This window comes from Pan paniscus, chromosome 7, assembly GCF_029289425.2.
Source record: "Pan paniscus chromosome 7, NHGRI_mPanPan1-v2.0_pri, whole genome shotgun sequence".
NCBI lineage: Eukaryota > Metazoa > Chordata > Mammalia > Primates > Hominidae > Pan > Pan paniscus.
The window spans coordinates 179,155-199,536 of NC_073256.2; positions in this window are offsets into that span (position 1 = coordinate 179,155).

Below are 20,382 nucleotides of genomic sequence, written 5' to 3' on the forward strand. Positions count from 1 at the left end.
ATCTACACCGCTATCTCTATAAACATGGAAATACCTACACCGCTATCTGTATAAACATGGAAATATCTACATTGATATCTGTATAAACAGGGAAATATCTCCACCGCTATCTGTATAAACATGGAAATATCTACACCGCTATCTGTATTAACATGGAAATATATACACCGCTATCTGTATAAACAAGGAAATATCTACACCGCCATCTTTAGAAACATGGAAATATCTATACCGCCATATGCAAAAACATGGAAATACCTACAATGCTACCTGTATAAATATGGAAATGTCTACACCGCTATCTCTATAAACATGGAAATACCTACACCACTTGCACTATAAACATGGAAATATCTACACCGCCATCTCTGTAAACATGGAAATATTTACACCGCCATCTATGTAAACTTGAAAATATCTACACTGCCATATTCAGAAACATGGCTGTATCTACACCGCCATCTGTATAAACATGGAAATATCTACACCACTATCTGTATGGAGATGGAAATATTTAAACCGCTATCTCTATAAACATGGAAATATCTACACAGCTATCTCTATAAACATGGAAATAGCTACACCGCCATCTCTATTAACATGGAAATATCTACAAAGTCATCTGTATAAACCTGGAAATATCTACACTGTCATCTATATAAACATGGAAATATCTACAGAGAACTCTGTATAAACATGGAAATATCGGCACAGCCATCTGTATAAACATGGAAATATCTACACCGCTATCTGTATAAACATGGAAATATCTACACCGCTATCTGTATTAATGTGGACATATCTCCATTGCTATCTGTATAAACATGGACTTATCTCCACCGCAATCTGTATAAACATGAAAAAATCTACACCGCTATCTCTATAAACATGGAAATATCTACACTGCCATCTGTCCAAACATGGAAATATCTACAGAGTCATCTGTAGAAACATGGAAATATCTACACCGCTATCTCTATAAACATGGAAATATCTACACCGCCATCTCTATAAACATGGAAATATCTACACCGCTATCTGTATAAATATGAAATATCTAAACCGCTATCTCTATAACAGTGGAAATATCCACACTGCTATCTGTATAAACATGGAAATATCCTCACTGCTATCACTATGAACATGGATATATGTACACCGCTATCTCTATAAACATGGAAATATCTACACCGCCATCTCTATAAACATGGAAATATCTACACCGCCATCTGTATAAACATGGAAATATCTACACCGCTATCTGTATAAACATGGAAATATCTACACCGCGATCTGTATAAACATGGAAATATCTACACCGTGATCTGTATAAACATGGAAATATCTAGACCGCTCTCTGTGTAAACATGGAAATATCTACACCGCGATCTGTGTAAACATGGAAATATCTACACCGCCATCTCTATAAACATGAAAATATCTACACCCCTATCTGTATAAACATGGAATTATCCACACAGCTATCTCTATAAACATGGAAAAATTAACACCGCTATCTCTATGCACATGGAAATATCTACACTGGCATCTCTATAAACATGGAAATATCTACACCACGATCAGTATAAACATTGAAATATCTACACCGCTATCTGCATAAACATGGAAATATCTCCACTGTTATCTCTATAAACATCGAAATATCTACAACGCCATCTGTATAAACATGGAAATACTTACAAAGTTATCTGTATAAACATGGAAATATCTACAATGCAATCTCTGTAAACATGGAAATATCTACACAGCTATCTGTGTAAAGTTGGAAATATCTACACCGCTGTCTGTGTATAGATGGCAATATCTACACCGCAATCTGTGCATAGATGGAAGCATCAACACCGCTATCTCTGTAAACATGGAAATACCTTCACCGCTATCTGTATAAACCTGGAAATATCTACACCGCCATCAGTATAAACATGGAAGTATCTACACCGCTATTTTTATAAACATGGAAATAAGTCCACGGCTATCTGTATAAACCTGGAAATATCTACAAAGCTATCTGTATAAACATGGATATGTCTACAACGCTATATGTGTAAACCTGGCAATATCTACGCAGCTATCTGTGTAAACTTGGAAATACCTACACAGCTGTCTGTGTAAAGATGGATATATCTGCACCGCAATCTGTAAAAAGATGGAAATACATACACCGCTATATGTATAAACAAGGAAATATCTACACCGCCATCTGTATAAACATGGAAATATCTCCACCGCCATCTGTATAAACATGGAAATACCTACACCGCTATCTGTATAAACATGGAAATAAGTCCACGGCTATCTGTATAAACATGGAAATATCTACATCGCTATCTGTATAAACATGGAAATATCTACACCGCCATATGTATAAACATGCAAATATCTACACAGCCATCTGTATAAACTTGGAAATAACTACACAACCATCTTTATAAACATGGAAATATCTACATTGCCATCTGTATACACGTGGAAATATCTACACAGCCATCTGTATCAGCATGGAAATATCTACACTGCTATCTGTATAAACATGGAAATATCTACACCGCTCTATGTATAAACATGGAAATATCTACATCGCTATCTGAATTAACAGGGAATATCTCCACTCCTATCTGTATAAACATGGAAATATCTACACCGCTATCTGTGTAAACATGGAAATATCTACAAAGCTATCTGTATAAACATGGATATATCTACAACGCTATCTGTTTAAACCTGGAAATATCTACTCAACTATCTGTGTAAACTTGGAAATACCTACACAGCTATCTGTGTAAAGATGGAAATATCTACACCTTAATCTGTACAAAGATGTAAATATCTACACCGCTATCTCTGTAAACATGGAAATATCTACACCACCATCTGTATAAACATGGTAATATCTACACCGCCATCTGTGTAAACATGGAAATATCTACACTGCCATCTGTATAAACATGGAAATATCTACAAAGCGATCTCTATGAACATGGAAATGTCTACGTCGCTATCTGTATAAACATTGAAATAGCCACATTGATATCTGTATAAACATGGAAGTATCTACACCGCTATGTGTATAAACATGGAAATATCTACAATGCAATCTCTGTAAACATGGAAATATCTACACAGCTATCTGTGTAAAGTTGGAAATATCTACAACGCTGTCTGTGTAAAGATGGCAATATCTACACCGCAATCGGTGCAAAGACGGAAGCATCTACACCGCTATCTCCGTAAACATGGAAATACCTACACCGCTATCTGTATAAACCTGGAAATATCTACACCGCCATCTCTATCAAAATGGAAATATCTACACCGCCATCTGTATAATCATGGAAATATCTACACCGCCATCTGTATAAACATGGAAATATCTACACCGCTATCTTTATAAACTTGGAAATAACTCCATCGCTATCTGTATAAACATGGAAATATCTACACCGCTATCTGTATAAACATGGAAATATCTACACGGCTATCTGTATAAACCTGGAAATATCTACACCGCTATCTGTATTAACATGGAAATATCTACATCGCTATCTGTATAAACATGGAAATATCTACACCGCTATCTGTACAAACATGGAAATATAAACACCGCCATCTGCATAAACATGTAAATATCTACACAGCCATTTGTATAAACATGGAAATAACTACACCACCATCTTTATAAACATGGAAATATCTACATTGCCATGTGTATACACGTGGAAATATCTACACAGCCATCTGTATCAGCATGGAAATATCTACACCGCTATCTCTATAAACATGGAAATATCTACACCGCTCTATGTATAAACATGGAAATATCTACATCGCTATCTGAATAAACATGGAATATCTCCACTGCTATCTGTATAAACATGGAAATATCTACATTGCTAACTGTATAAACATGGAAATACCTACACCGCCATCTGTATAGACATGGAAATATCTACACTGCCATCTGTATAAACATGGAAATATCTACACAGCCATCTCTATAAACATGGAAATGTCTACATCTCTATCTGTATAAACATGGAAATAGCCACACTGCTATCTGTATAAACATGGAAATACCTACACAGCCATCTGTAAAAACATGGAAATATCTACACTGCCATCTTTACGCACATGGAAATATCTACACAGCCATCTGTATAAACATGGAAATAAATACACCGCTATCTCTCTACACATGGAAATACCTACACCGTTTTCAGTATAAACATGGAAACATCTACACCGCTGTCTGTATAAACACGGAAATATCTACACCCGTATCTGTATAAACTTTGAAATATCTCCACCGCCATCTGTGTAAACATGGAAATATCTCCACCGCTATCTTTATAAACATGGAAATAACTTCACTGCTATCTGTATAAACATGGAAATATCTACACCGCTATCTGTATAAACATGGAAATGTCTACGCCGCTATCTGTATAAACTTGGAAATATCTACACCGCTATCTGTATAAACATGGAAATATCTACACCGCTATCTGTATAAACATGGAAATATCTACACCGCTATCTGTATAAACATGGAAATATCTACACCTCTATCTGTATAAACATGGAAATATCTACACCGCTATCTGTATAAACATGGAAATATCTACACCGCTATCTGTATAAACATGGAAATATCTACACAGCTATCTGTGTAAAGTTGGATATATCTACACAGCTGTCTGTGTATAGACGGCAATAACTACACCGCAATCTGTGCAAAGATGGAAGCATCTACACCGCTATCTCTGTAAACATGGAAATACCTACACCGCTATCTGTATAAACCTGGAAATATCTACACCGTCATCTCTATCAAAATGGAAATATCTACACCGCCATCTGTATAAACATGGAAATATCTACACCACTATCTTTATATAGATGGAAATAACTCCACCGCTATCTGTATAAACATGGAAATATCGACATCGCTATCTGTATAAACATGGAAATATCTACACCGCGATCTGTACAAACATGGAAATATCTACACCGCGATCTGTATAAACATGGAAACTTCTTCACCACGATCTGTATATACATGGAAATATCTACACCGATATCTGTATAAACATGGAAATATCTACACCACCATCTGTATAAACATGGAAATATCTACACCGCCATCTATATAAACATGGAAATATCTACAATGCCATCTGTAGAAAGATGGAAATATCTACACGGCAATCTGTGTAAACATGGAAATATCTACACCGATATCTGTAAAAACATGGATATATCTACACCGCTATCTATATAAACATGGAAATATCTACACCGCGATATGTATAAACCTGGAAATATCTTCACCACGATCTGTATAAACATGGAAATAACTGCACCGCTATTTTTATAAACAAGCAAATATCTACACCGTGATCTGTATAAACATGGAAATAACTCCACCGCCATCTCTATAAACATGGAAATATCTACACCGCCATCTGTGTAAACTTGGAAATACCTATACAGTCATCTGTATAAACATGGAAATATCTACAATGCCATCTGTATAAACATGGAAATACCTTCACTTCTATCTGTATAAACATGAAAATATCTACACCGCCATCTTCAGAAACATGGATGTATCTACACCGCCATCTGTATAATCTTGGAAATATCTACACCACTATCTGTATAAACATGGAAATATCTTCACTTCTATCTGTATAAACATGAAAATACCTACACCGCTATCTCTATAGACATGGAAATATCTACACCGCTATCTGTATAAACATTGAAATATCTCCACTCCCATCTGTATAAAGATGGAAATATCTACACCGCGACCAGTAAAAACATGGAAATATCTACACCGCTATCTGTATAAACATGGAAGTAGCAACACCGCTATCTGTATATACATGGAAATATCTACACCGCTATCTCTATAAACATGAAAATACTTACACCACCATCTCTACAAACATGGAAATATTTACACCGCTATCTGTATAAACATAGAAATAACTACACCGCCATCTCTATAAACATGGAGTTATCTACACCGCCATCTGCATAAACATGGAAATATATACACAGACATCTGTATAAACTTGGGAATATCTACACTGACATCTGTAGAAAGATGGAAATATCTACAAAGCGATCTGTATAAACATGGGAATTTCAACACCGCTACCTGTATAAACATGGAAATATCTACACCGCTATCTATATCAACATGGAAATAACTTCACCGCAATCTGTATAAACATGGAAATATCTACACAGCAATCTGTGCAAAGATGGAAATATCTACACCGCAGTCTCTATAAACATGCAAATATCTAAACCGCTATCTGTATAAACATGGAAATAACTACACTGTTATCTGTATAAACATGGAAATTTTTACACCGCTATCTGTATAAACATGGAAATATCTCCACCGCTATCTTTATAAACACGTAATTACCTACACCGGTATCTTTAAAAACATGGAAATACCTACACAGCTATCTCTATAAACAATGAAATATCTACAACGCTATCTGTGTAAACATGGAAATATCTACACAGCTATCTGTGTAAGCATGGAAATATCTACAACGCTATCTGTGTAAACATGGAAATGTTTATAACGCTATCTGTGTAAACAGGGAAATATCTACACAGCTATCTGTAAAACGTGGAAATATCTACACCACTATCTGTATAACCCTGAAAATATTTACACCGCTATCTCTATCAACATGTAAATAACTACACCGCTATCTGTATAAACATGGAAATATCTACAATGATATCTCTGTAAACATGGAAATATCGACACAGGTATCTGTGTAAACTTGGAAATATCTACACCGCTATCTGTGTAAAGTTTGCAATGTCTACACCGCAATCTGTGCAAAGATGGAAATATCTTTACCGCTATATCTGTAAACATGGAAATATCTACACCGCTATATGTATAAACATGGAAATATATACACTGCCATCTGTATACACATGGAAATATCTACAGAGCCATCTGTATAAACATGGAAATATCTACACCGCTATCTCTATAAACATGGAAATATCTACACCGCTATCTGTATAAACATGGAAATATCTACACCATGATCTGTATAAACATGGAAATATATACACCGCTATGTGTATAAACATGGCAATGTCGGCACTGCTATCTCTATAAACATGGAAATATCTACAAAGACATCTGTATAAACATGGAAATACCTACACAGTCATGTGTAGGAATATTTAAATATCTACACTGCCATCTGTATAAACATAGAAATATCTACACAGCCCTCTGTATAAATATGGAAATATCTGCATAGGCATCTGGGTAAACATGGAAATATCTGCACCGCTATGTGTATAAACATGGAAATATCTCCACTGCTCTCTGTATAAACATGGAAATATCTCCACCGTTATCTGTATAAACATGGAAATATCTCCACCGTTATCTGTATAAACATGGAAATATCTACAGCACCATCTCTATAAACATTGAAAAATCTACACTGCCTTCTGTAAAAACATGGAAATATCTACACAGTCATCTGAATAAACATGGAAATATCTACACCACCATCTGTATAAACATGGAAATATCTACAATACCATCTGTCTACACATGGAAATATCTACACAGCCATCTGTATAAACATGGAATTATCTACACTGACATCTGTAGAAACATGGAAATATCTACACCGCTATCTCTATAAATATGGAAATATCTACACCGCCATCTCTATAAACATGAAAACATCTACACTGCCATCTCCATAAAGATGGAAGTATCTACTCCACCATGTGTATAAACACGGAAATATCTACACCACCATCTGTGTAAACATGGAAATATCTACAGAGCCATCTGTATAAAAATGGAAATATCTACACCGCTATCTCTATAAACATGGAAATACCTACACCGCTATCTGTATAAACATGGAAATATCTACATTGATATCTGTATAAACAGGGAAATATCTCCACCGCTATCTGTATAAACATGGAAATATCTACACCGCTATCTGTATTAACATGGAAATATATACACCGCTATCTGTATAAACAAGGAAATATCTACACCGCCATCTTTAGAAACATGGAAATATCTATACCGCCATATGCAAAAACATGGAAATACCTACAATGCTACCTGTATAAATATGGAAATGTCTACACCGCTATCTCTATAAACATGGAAATACCTACACCACTTGCACTATAAACATGGAAATATCTACACCGCCATCTCTGTAAACATGGAAATATTTACACCGCCATCTATGTAAACTTGAAAATATCTACACTGCCATATTCAGAAACATGGCTGTATCTACACCGCCATCTGTATAAACATGGAAATATCAACACCACTATCTGTATGGAGATGGAAATATTTAAACCGCTATCTCTATAAACATGGAAATATCTACACAGCTATCTCTATAAACATGGAAATAGCTACACGGCCATCTCTATTAACATGGAAATATCTACAAAGTCATCTGTATAAACCTGGAAATATCTACACTGTCATCTATATAAACATGGAAATATCTACAGAGAACTCTGTATAAACATGGAAATATCGGCACAGCCATCTGTATAAACATGGAAATATCTACACCGCTATCTGTATAAACATGGAAATATCTACACCGCTATCTGTATTAATGTGGACATATCTCCATTGCTATCTGTATAAACATGGACTTATCTCCACCGCAATCTGTATAAACATGAAAAAATCTACACCGCTATCTCTATAAACATGGAAATATCTACACTGCCATCTGTCCAAACATGGAAATATCTACAGAGTCATCTGTAGAAACATGGAAATATCTACACCGCTATCTCTATAAACATGGAAATATCTACACCGCCATCTCTATAAACATGGAAATATCTACACCGCTATCTGTATAAATATGAAATATCTAAACCGCTATCTCTATAACAGTGGAAATATCCACACTGCTATCTGTATAAACATGGAAATATCCTCACTGCTATCACTATGAACATGGATATATGTACACCGCTATCTCTATAAACATGGAAATATCTACACCGCCATCTCTATAAACATGGAAATATCTACACCGCCATCTGTATAAACATGGAAATATCTACACCGCTATCTGTATAAACATGGAAATATCTACACCGCGATCTGTATAAACATGGAAATATCTACACCGTGATCTGTATAAACATGGAAATATCTAGACCGCTCTCTGTGTAAACATGGAAATATCTACACCGCGATCTGTGTAAACATGGAAATATCTACACCGCCATCTCTATAAACATGAAAATATCTACACCCCTATCTGTATAAACATGGAATTATCCACACAGCTATCTCTATAAACATGGAAAAATTAACACCGCTATCTCTATGCACATGGAAATATCTACACTGGCATCTCTATAAACATGGAAATATCTACACCACGATCAGTATAAACATTGAAATATCTACACCGCTATCTGCATAAACATGGAAATATCTCCACTGTTATCTCTATAAACATCGAAATATCTACACCGCCATCTGTATAAACATGGAAATACTTACAAAGTTATCTGTATAAACATGGAAATATCTACAATGCAATCTCTGTAAACATGGAAATATCTACACAGCTATCTGTGTAAAGTTGGAAATATCTACACCGCTGTCTGTGTATAGATGGCAATATCTACACCGCAATCTGTGCATAGATGGAAGCATCAACACCGCTATCTCTGTAAACATGGAAATACCTTCACCGCTATCTGTATAAACCTGGAAATATCTACACCGCCATCAGTATAAACATGGAAGTATCTACACCGCTATTTTTATAAACATGGAAATAAGTCCACGGCTATCTGTATAAACCTGGAAATATCTACAAAGCTATCTGTATAAACATGGATATGTCTACAACGCTATATGTGTAAACCTGGAAATATCTACGCAGCTATCTGTGTAAACTTGGAAATACCTACACAGCTGTCTGTGTAAAGATGGATATATCTGCACCGCAATCTGTACAAAGATGGAAATACATACACCGCTATATGTATAAACAAGGAAATATCTACACCGCCATCTGTATAAACATGGAAATATCTCCACCGCCATCTGTATAAACATGGAAATACCTACACCGCTATCTGTATAAACATGGAAATAAGTCCACGGCTATCTGTATAAACATGGAAATATCTACATCGCTATCTGTATAAACATGGAAATATCTACACCGCCATATGTATAAACATGCAAATATCTACACAGCCATCTGTATAAACTTGGAAATAACTACACAACCATCTTTATAAACATGGAAATATCTACATTGCCATCTGTATACACGTGGAAATATCTACACAGCCATCTGTATCAGCATGGAAATATCTACACTGCTATCTGTATAAACATGGAAATATCTACACCGCTCTATGTATAAACATGGAAATATCTACATCGCTATCTGAATTAACAGGGAATATCTCCACTGCTATCTGTATAAACATGGAAATATCTACACCGCTATCTGTGTAAACATGGAAATATCTACAAAGCTATCTGTATAAACATGGATATATCTACAACGCTATCTGTTTAAACCTGGAAATATCTACTCAACTATCTGTGTAAACTTGGAAATACCTACACAGCTATCTGTGTAAAGATGGAAATATCTACACCTTAATCTGTACAAAGATGTAAATATCTACACCGCTATCTCTGTAAACATGGAAATATCTACACCACCATCTGTATAAACATGGTAATATGTACACCGCCATCTGTGTAAACATGGAAATATCTACACTGCCATCTGTATAAACATGGAAATATCTACAAAGCGATCTCTATGAACATGGAAATGTCTACGTCGCTATCTGTATAAACATTGAAATAGCCACATTGATATCTGTATAAACATGGAAGTATCTACACCGCTATGTGTATAAACATGGAAATATCTACAATGCAATCTCTGTAAACATGGAAATATCTACACAGCTATCTGTGTAAAGTTGGAAATATCTACAACGCTGTCTGTGTAAAGATGGCAATATCTACACCGCAATCGGTGCAAAGACGGAAGCATCTACACCGCTATCTCCGTAAACATGGAAATACCTACACCGCTATCTGTATAAACCTGGAAATATCTACACCGCCATCTCTATCAAAATGGAAATATCTACACCGCCATCTGTATAATCATGGAAATATCTACACCGCCATCTGTATAAACATGGAAATATCTACACCGCTATCTTTATAAACTTGGAAATAACTCCATCGCTATCTGTATAAACATGGAAATATCTACACCGCTATCTGTATAAACATGGAAATATCTACACGGCTATCTGTATAAACCTGGAAATATCTACACCGCTATCTGTATTAACATGGAAATATCTACATCGCTATCTGTATAAACATGGAAATATCTACACCGCTATCTGTACAAACATGGAAATATAAACACCGCCATCTGCATAAACATGTAAATATCTACACAGCCATTTGTATAAACATGGAAATAACTACACCACCATCTTTATAAACATGGAAATATCTACATTGCCATGTGTATACACGTGGAAATATCTACACAGCCATCTGTATCAGCATGGAAATATCTACACCGCTATCTGTATAAACATGGAAATATCTACACCGCTCTATGTATAAACATGGAAATATCTACATCGCTATCTGAATAAACATGGAATATCTCCACTGCTATCTGTATAAACATGGAAATATCTACATTGCTAACTGTATAAACATGGAAATACCTACACCGCCATCTGTATAGACATGGAAATATCTACACTGCCATCTGTATAAACATGGAAATATCTACACAGCCATCTCTATAAACATGGAAATGTCTACATCTCTATCTGTATAAACATGGAAATAGCCACACTGCTATCTGTATAAACATGGAAATACCTACACAGCCATCTGTAAAAACATGGAAATATCTACACTGCCATCTTTACGCACATGGAAATATCTACACAGCCATCTGTATAAACATGGAAATAAATACACCGCTATCTCTCTACACATGGAAATACCTACACCGTTTTCAGTATAAACATGGAAACATCTACACCGCTGTCTGTATAAACACGGAAATATCTACACCCGTATCTGTATAAACTTTGAAATATCTCCACCGCCATCTGTGTAAACATGGAAATATCTCCACCGCTATCTTTATAAACATGGAAATAACTTCACTGCTATCTGTATAAACATGGAAATATCTACACCGCTATCTGTATAAACATGGAAATGTCTACGCCGCTATCTGTATAAACTTGGAAATATCTACACCGCTATCTGTATAAACATGGAAATATCTACACCGCTATCTGTATAAACATGGAAATATCTACACCGCTATGTGTATAAACATGGAAATATCTACACCTCTATCTGTATAAACATGGAAATATCTACACCGCTATCTGTATAAACATGGAAATATCTACACCGCTATCTGTATAAACATGGAAATATCTACACAGCTATCTGTGTAAAGTTGGATATATCTACACAGCTGTCTGTGTATAGACGGCAATAACTACACCGCAATCTGTGCAAAGATGGAAGCATCTACACCGCTATCTCTGTAAACATGGAAATACCTACACCGCTATCTGTATAAACCTGGAAATATCTACACCGCCATCTCTATCAAAATGGAAATATCTACACCGCCATCTGTATAAACATGGAAATATCTACACCACTATCTTTATATAGATGGAAATAACTCCACCGCTATCTGTATAAACATGGAAATATCGACATCGCTATCTGTATAAACATGGAAATATCTACACCGCGATCTGTACAAACATGGAAATATCTACACCGCGATCTGTATAAACATGGAAACTTCTTCACCACGATCTGTATATACATGGAAATATCTACACCGATATCTGTATAAACATGGAAATATCTACACCACCATCTGTATAAACATGGAAATATCTACACCGCCATCTATATAAACATGGAAATATCTACAATGCCATCTGTAGAAAGATGGAAATATCTACACGGCAATCTGTGTAAACATGGAAATATCTACACCGATATCTGTAAAAACATGGATATATCTACACCGCTATCTATATAAACATGGAAATATCTACACCGCGATATGTATAAACCTGGAAATATCTTCACCACGATCTGTATAAACATGGAAATAACTGCACCGCTATTTTTATAAACAAGCAAATATCTACACCGTGATCTGTATAAACATGGAAATAACTCCACCGCCATCTCTATAAACATGGAAATATCTACACCGCCATCTGTGTAAACTTGGAAATACCTATACAGTCATCTGTATAAACATGGAAATATCTACAATGCCATCTGTATAAACATGGAAATACCTTCACTTCTATCTGTATAAACATGAAAATATCTACACCGCCATCTTCAGAAACATGGATGTATCTACACCGCCATCTGTATAATCTTGGAAATATCTACACCACTATCTGTATAAACATGGAAATATCTTCACTTCTATCTGTATAAACATGAAAATACCTACACCGCTATCTCTATAGACATGGAAATATCTACACCGCTATCTGTATAAACATTGAAATATCTCCACTCCCATCTGTATAAAGATGGAAATATCTACACCGCGACCAGTAAAAACATGGAAATATCTACACCGCTATCTGTATAAACATGGAAGTAGCAACACCGCTATCTGTATATACATGGAAATATCTACACCGCTATCTCTATAAACATGAAAATACTTACACCACCATCTCTACAAACATGGAAATATTTACACCGCTATCTGTATAAACATAGAAATAACTACACCGCCATCTCTATAAACATGGAGTTATCTACACCGCCATCTGCATAAACATGGAAATATATACACAGACATCTGTATAAACTTGGGAATATCTACACTGACATCTGTAGAAAGATGGAAATATCTACAAAGCGATCTGTATAAACATGGGAATTTCAACACCGCTACCTGTATAAACATGGAAATATCTACACCGCTATCTATATCAACATGGAAATAACTTCACCGCAATCTGTATAAACATGGAAATATCTACACAGCAATCTGTGCAAAGATGGAAATATCTACACCGCAGTCTCTATAAACATGCAAATATCTAAACCGCTATCTGTATAAACATGGAAATAACTACACTGTTATCTGTATAAACATGGAAATTTTTACACCGCTATCTGTATAAACATGGAAATATCTCCACCGCTATCTTTATAAACACGTAATTACCTACACCGGTATCTTTAAAAACATGGAAATACCTACACAGCTATCTCTATAAACAATGAAATATCTACAACGCTATCTGTGTAAACATGGAAATATCTACACAGCTATCTGTGTAAGCATGGAAATATCTACAACGCTATCTGTGTAAACATGGAAATGTTTATAACGCTATCTGTGTAAACAGGGAAATATCTACACAGCTATCTGTAAAACGTGGAAATATCTACACCACTATCTGTATAACCCTGAAAATATCTACACCGCTATCTCTATCAACATGTAAATAACTACACCGCTATCTGTATAAACATGGAAATATCTACAATGATATCTCTGTAAACATGGAAATATCGACACAGGTATCTGTGTAAACTTGGAAATATCTACACCGCTATCTGTGTAAAGTTTGCAATGTCTACACCGCAATCTGTGCAAAGACGGAAATATCTTTACCGCTATATCTGTAAACATGGAAATATCTACACCGCTATATGTATAAACATGGAAATATATACACTGACATCTGTATACACATGGAAATATCTACAGAGCCATCTGTATAAACATGGAAATATCTACACCGCTATCTCTATAAACATGGAAATATCTACACCGCTATCTGTATAAACATGGAAATATCTACACCATGATCTGTATAAACATGGAAATATATACACCGCTATCTGTATAAACATGGCAATGTCGGCACTGCTACCTCTATAAACATGGAAATATCTACAAAGACATCTGTATAAACATGGAAATACCTACACAGTCATGTGTAGGAATATTTAAATATCTACACTGCCATCTGTATAAACATAGAAATATCTACACAGCCCTCTGTATAAATATGGAAATATCTGCATAGGCATCTGGGTAAACATGGAAATATCTGCACCGCTATGTGTATAAACATGGAAATATCTCCACTGCTCTCTGTACAAACATGGAAATATCTCCACCGTTATCTGTATAAAGATGGAAATATCTCCACCGTTATCTGTATAAACATGGAAATATCTACAGCACCATCTCTATAAACATTGAAAAATCTACACTGCCTTCTGTAAAAACATGGAAATATCTACACAGTCATCTGAATAAACATGGAAATATCTACACCACCATCTGTATAAACATGGAAATATCTACAATACCATCTGTCTACACATGGAAATATCTACACAGCCATCTGTATAAACATGGAATTATCTACACTGCCATCTGTAGAAAGATGGAAATATCTACACCGCTATCTCTATAAATATGGAAATATCTACACCGCCATCTCTATAAACATGAAAACATCTACACTGCCATCTCCATAAAGATGGAAGTATCTACTCCACCATGTGTATAAACACGGAAATATCTACACCACCATCTGTGTAAACATGGAAATATCTACAGAGCCATCTGTATAAAAATGGAAATATCTACACCGCTATCTCTATAAACATGGAAATACCTACACCGCTATCTGTATAAACATGGAAATATCTACATTGATATCTGTATAAACAGGGAAATATCTCCACCGCTATCTGTATAAACATGGAAATATCTACACCGCTATCTGTATTAACATGGAAATATATACACCGCTATCTGTATAAACAAGGAAATATCTACACCGCCATCTTTAGAAACATGGAAATATCTATACCGCCATATGCAAAAACATGGAAATACCTACAATGCTACCTGTATAAATATGGAAATGTCTACACCGCTATCTCTATAAACATGGAAATACCTACACCACTTGCACTATAAACATGGAAATATCTACACCGCCATCTCTGTAAACATGGAAATATCTACACCGCCATCTATGTAAACTTGAAAATATCTACACTGCCATATTCAGAAACATGGCTGTATCTACACCGCCATCTGTATAAACATGGAAATATCTACACCACTATCTGTATGAAGATGGAAATATTTAAACCGCTATCTCTATAAACATGGAAATATCTACACAGCTATCTCTATAAACATGGAAATATCTACACCGCCATCTCTATTAACATGGAAATATCTACACAGTCATCTGTATAAACCTGGAAATATCTACACTGTCATCTATATAAACATGGAAATATCTACAGAGAACTCTGTATAAACATGGAAATATCGGCACAGCCATCTGTATAAACATGGAAATATCTACACCGCTATCTGTATAAACATGGAAATATCTACACCGCTATCTGTATTAATGTGGACATATCTCCATTGCTATCTGTATAAACATGGACATATCTCCACCGCAATCTGTATAAACATGAAAAAATCTACACCGCTATCTCTATAAACATGGAAATATCTACACTGCCATCTGTCCAAACATGGAAATATCTACAGAGTCATCTGTAGAAACATGGAAATATCTACACCGCTATCTCTATAAACATGGAAATATCTACACCGCCATCTCTATAAACATGGAAATATCTACACCGCTATCTGTATAAATATGAAATATCTAAACCGCTATCTCTATAACAGTGGAAATATCCACACTGCTATCTGTATAAACATGGAAATATCCTCACTGCTATCACTATGAACATGGATATATGTACACCGCTATCTCTATAAACATGGAAATATCTACACCGCCATCTCTATAAACATGGAAATATCTACACCGCCATCTGTATAAAAATGGAAATATCTACACCGCTATCTGTATAAACATGGAAATATCTACACCGCGATCTGTATAAACATGGAAATATCTACACCGTGATCTGTATAAACATGGAAATATCTAGACCGCTCTCTGTGTAAACATGGAAATATCTACACCGCGATCTGTGCAAACATGGAAATATCTACACCGCCATCTCTATAAACATGAAAATATCTACACCCCTATCTGTATAAACATGGAATTATCCACACAGCTATCTCTATAAACATGGAAAAATTAACACCGCTATCTCTATGCACATGGAAATATCTACACTGGCATCTCTATAAACATGGAAATATCTACACCACGATCAGTATAAACATTGAAATATCTACACCGCTATCTGCATAAACATGGAAATATCTCCACTGTTATCTCTATAAACATCGAAATATCCACACCGCCATCTGTATAAACATGGAAATACTTACAAAGTTATCTGTATAAACATGGAAATATCTACAATGCAATCTCTGCAAACATGGAAATATCTACACAGCTATATGTGTAAAGTTGGAAATATCTACACCGCTGTCTGTGTATAGATGGCAATATCTACACCGCAATCTGTGCATAGATGGAAGCATCTACACCGCTATCTCTGTAAACATGGAAATACCTTCACCGCTATCTGTATAAACCTGGAAATATCTACACCGCCATCAGTATAAACATGGAAGTATCTACACCGCTATTTTTATAAACATGGAAATAAGTCCACGGCTATCTGTATAAACCTGGAAATATCTACAAAGCTATCTGTATAAACATGGATATGTCTACAACGCTATATGTGTAAACCTGGAAATATCTACGCAGCTATCTGTGTAAACTTGGAAATACCTACACAGCTGTCTGTGTAAAGATGGATATATCTGCACCGCAATCTGTAAAAAGATGGAAATACATACACCGCTATATGTATAAACAAGGAAATATCTACACCGCCATCTGTATAAACATGGAAATATCTCCACCGCCATCTGTATAAACATGGAAATACCTACACCGCTATCTGTATAAACATGGAAATAAGTCCACGGCTATCTGTATAAACATGGAAATATCTACATCGCTATCTGTATAAACATGGAAATATCTACACCGCCATATGTATAAACATGCAAATATCTACACAGCCATCTGTATAAACTTGGAAATAACTACACAACCATCTTTATAAACATGGAAATATCTACATTGCCATCTGTATACACGTGGAAATATCTACACAGCCATCTGTATAAGCATGGAAATATCTACACCGCTATCTGCAAAACATGGAAATACTTACAACGCTCTCTGTATAAACAGGGAATTACCTACATCGCTATCTGTATAAACAGGGAATATCTCCACTGCTATCTGTATTAACATGGAAATATCTACACCGCTATCTGTATAAACATGGAAATATCTACACGGCTATCTGTATAAACCTGGAAATATCTACACCGCTATCTGTACAAACACGGAAATATAAACACCGCCATCTGCATAAACATGTAAATATCTACACAGCCATTTGTATAAACATGGAAATAACTACACCACCATCTTTATAAACATGGAAATATCTACATTGCCATGTGTATACACGTGGAAATATCTACACAGCCATCTGTATCAGCATGGAAATATCTACACCGCTATCTGTATAAACGTGGAAATATCTACACCGCTCTATGTATAAACATGGAAATATCTACATCGCTATCTGAATTAACAGGGAATATCTCCACTCCTATCTGTATAAACATGGAAATATCTACACCGCTATCTGTGTAAACATGGAAATATCTACAAAGCTATCTGTATAAACATGGATATATCTACAACGCTATCTGTTTAAACCTGAAAATATCTACTCAACTATCTGTGTAAACTTGGAAATACCTACACAGCTATCTGTGTAAAGATGGAAATATCTACACCTTAATCTGTACAAAGATGTAAATATCTACACCGCTATCTCTGTAAACATGGAAATATCTACACCACCATCTGTATAAACATGGTAATATCTACACCGCCATCTGTGTAAACATGGAAATATCTACACTGCCATCTGTATAAACATGGAAATATCTACAAAGCGATCTCTATGAACATGGAAATGTCTACGTCGCTATCTGTATAAACATTGAAATAGCCACATTGATATCTGTATAAACATGGAAGTATCTACACCGCTATGTGTATAAACATGGAAATATCTACAATGCAATCTCTGTAAACATGGAAATATCTACACAGCTATCTGTGTAAAGTTGGAAATATCTACAACGCTGTCTGTGTAAAGATGGCAATATCTACACCGCAATCGGTGCAAAGACGGAAGCATCTACACCGCTATCTCCGTAAACATGGAAATACCTACACCGCTATCTGTATAAACCTGGAAATATCTACACCGCCATCTCTATCAAAATGGAAATATCTACACCGCCATCTGTATAATCATGGAAATATCTACACCGCCATCTGTATAAACATGGAAATATCTACACCGCTATCTTTATAAACTTGGAAATAACTCCATCGCTATCTGTATAAACATGGAAATATCTACACCGCTATCTGTATAAACATGGAAATATCTACACGGCTATCTGTATAAACCTGGAAATATCTACACCGCTATCTGTATTAACATGGAAATATCTACATCGCTATCTGTATAAACATGGAAATATCTACACCGCTATCTGTACAAACATGGAAATATAAACACCGCCATCTGCATAAACATGTAAATATCTACACAGCCATTTGTATAAACATGGAAATAACTACACCACCATCTTTATAAACATGGAAATATCTACATTGCCATGTGTATACACGTGGAAATATCTACACAGCCATCTGTATCAGCATGGAAATATCTACACCGCTATCTCTATAAACATGGAAATATCTACACCGCTCTATGTATAAACATGGAAATATCTACATCGCTATCTGAATAAACATGGAATATCTCCACTGCTATCTGTATAAACATGGAAATATCTACATTGCTAACTGTATAAACATGGAAATACCTACACCGCCATCTGTATAGACATGGAAATATCTACACTGCCATCTGTATAAACATGGAAATATCTACACAGCCATCTCTATAAACATGGAAATGTCTACATCTCTATCTGTATAAACATGGAAATAGCCACACTGCTATCTGTATAAACATGGAAATACCTACACAGCCATCTGTAAAAACATGGAAATATCTACACTGCCATCTTTACGCACATGGAAATATCTACACAGCCATCTGTATAAACATGGAAATAAATACACCGC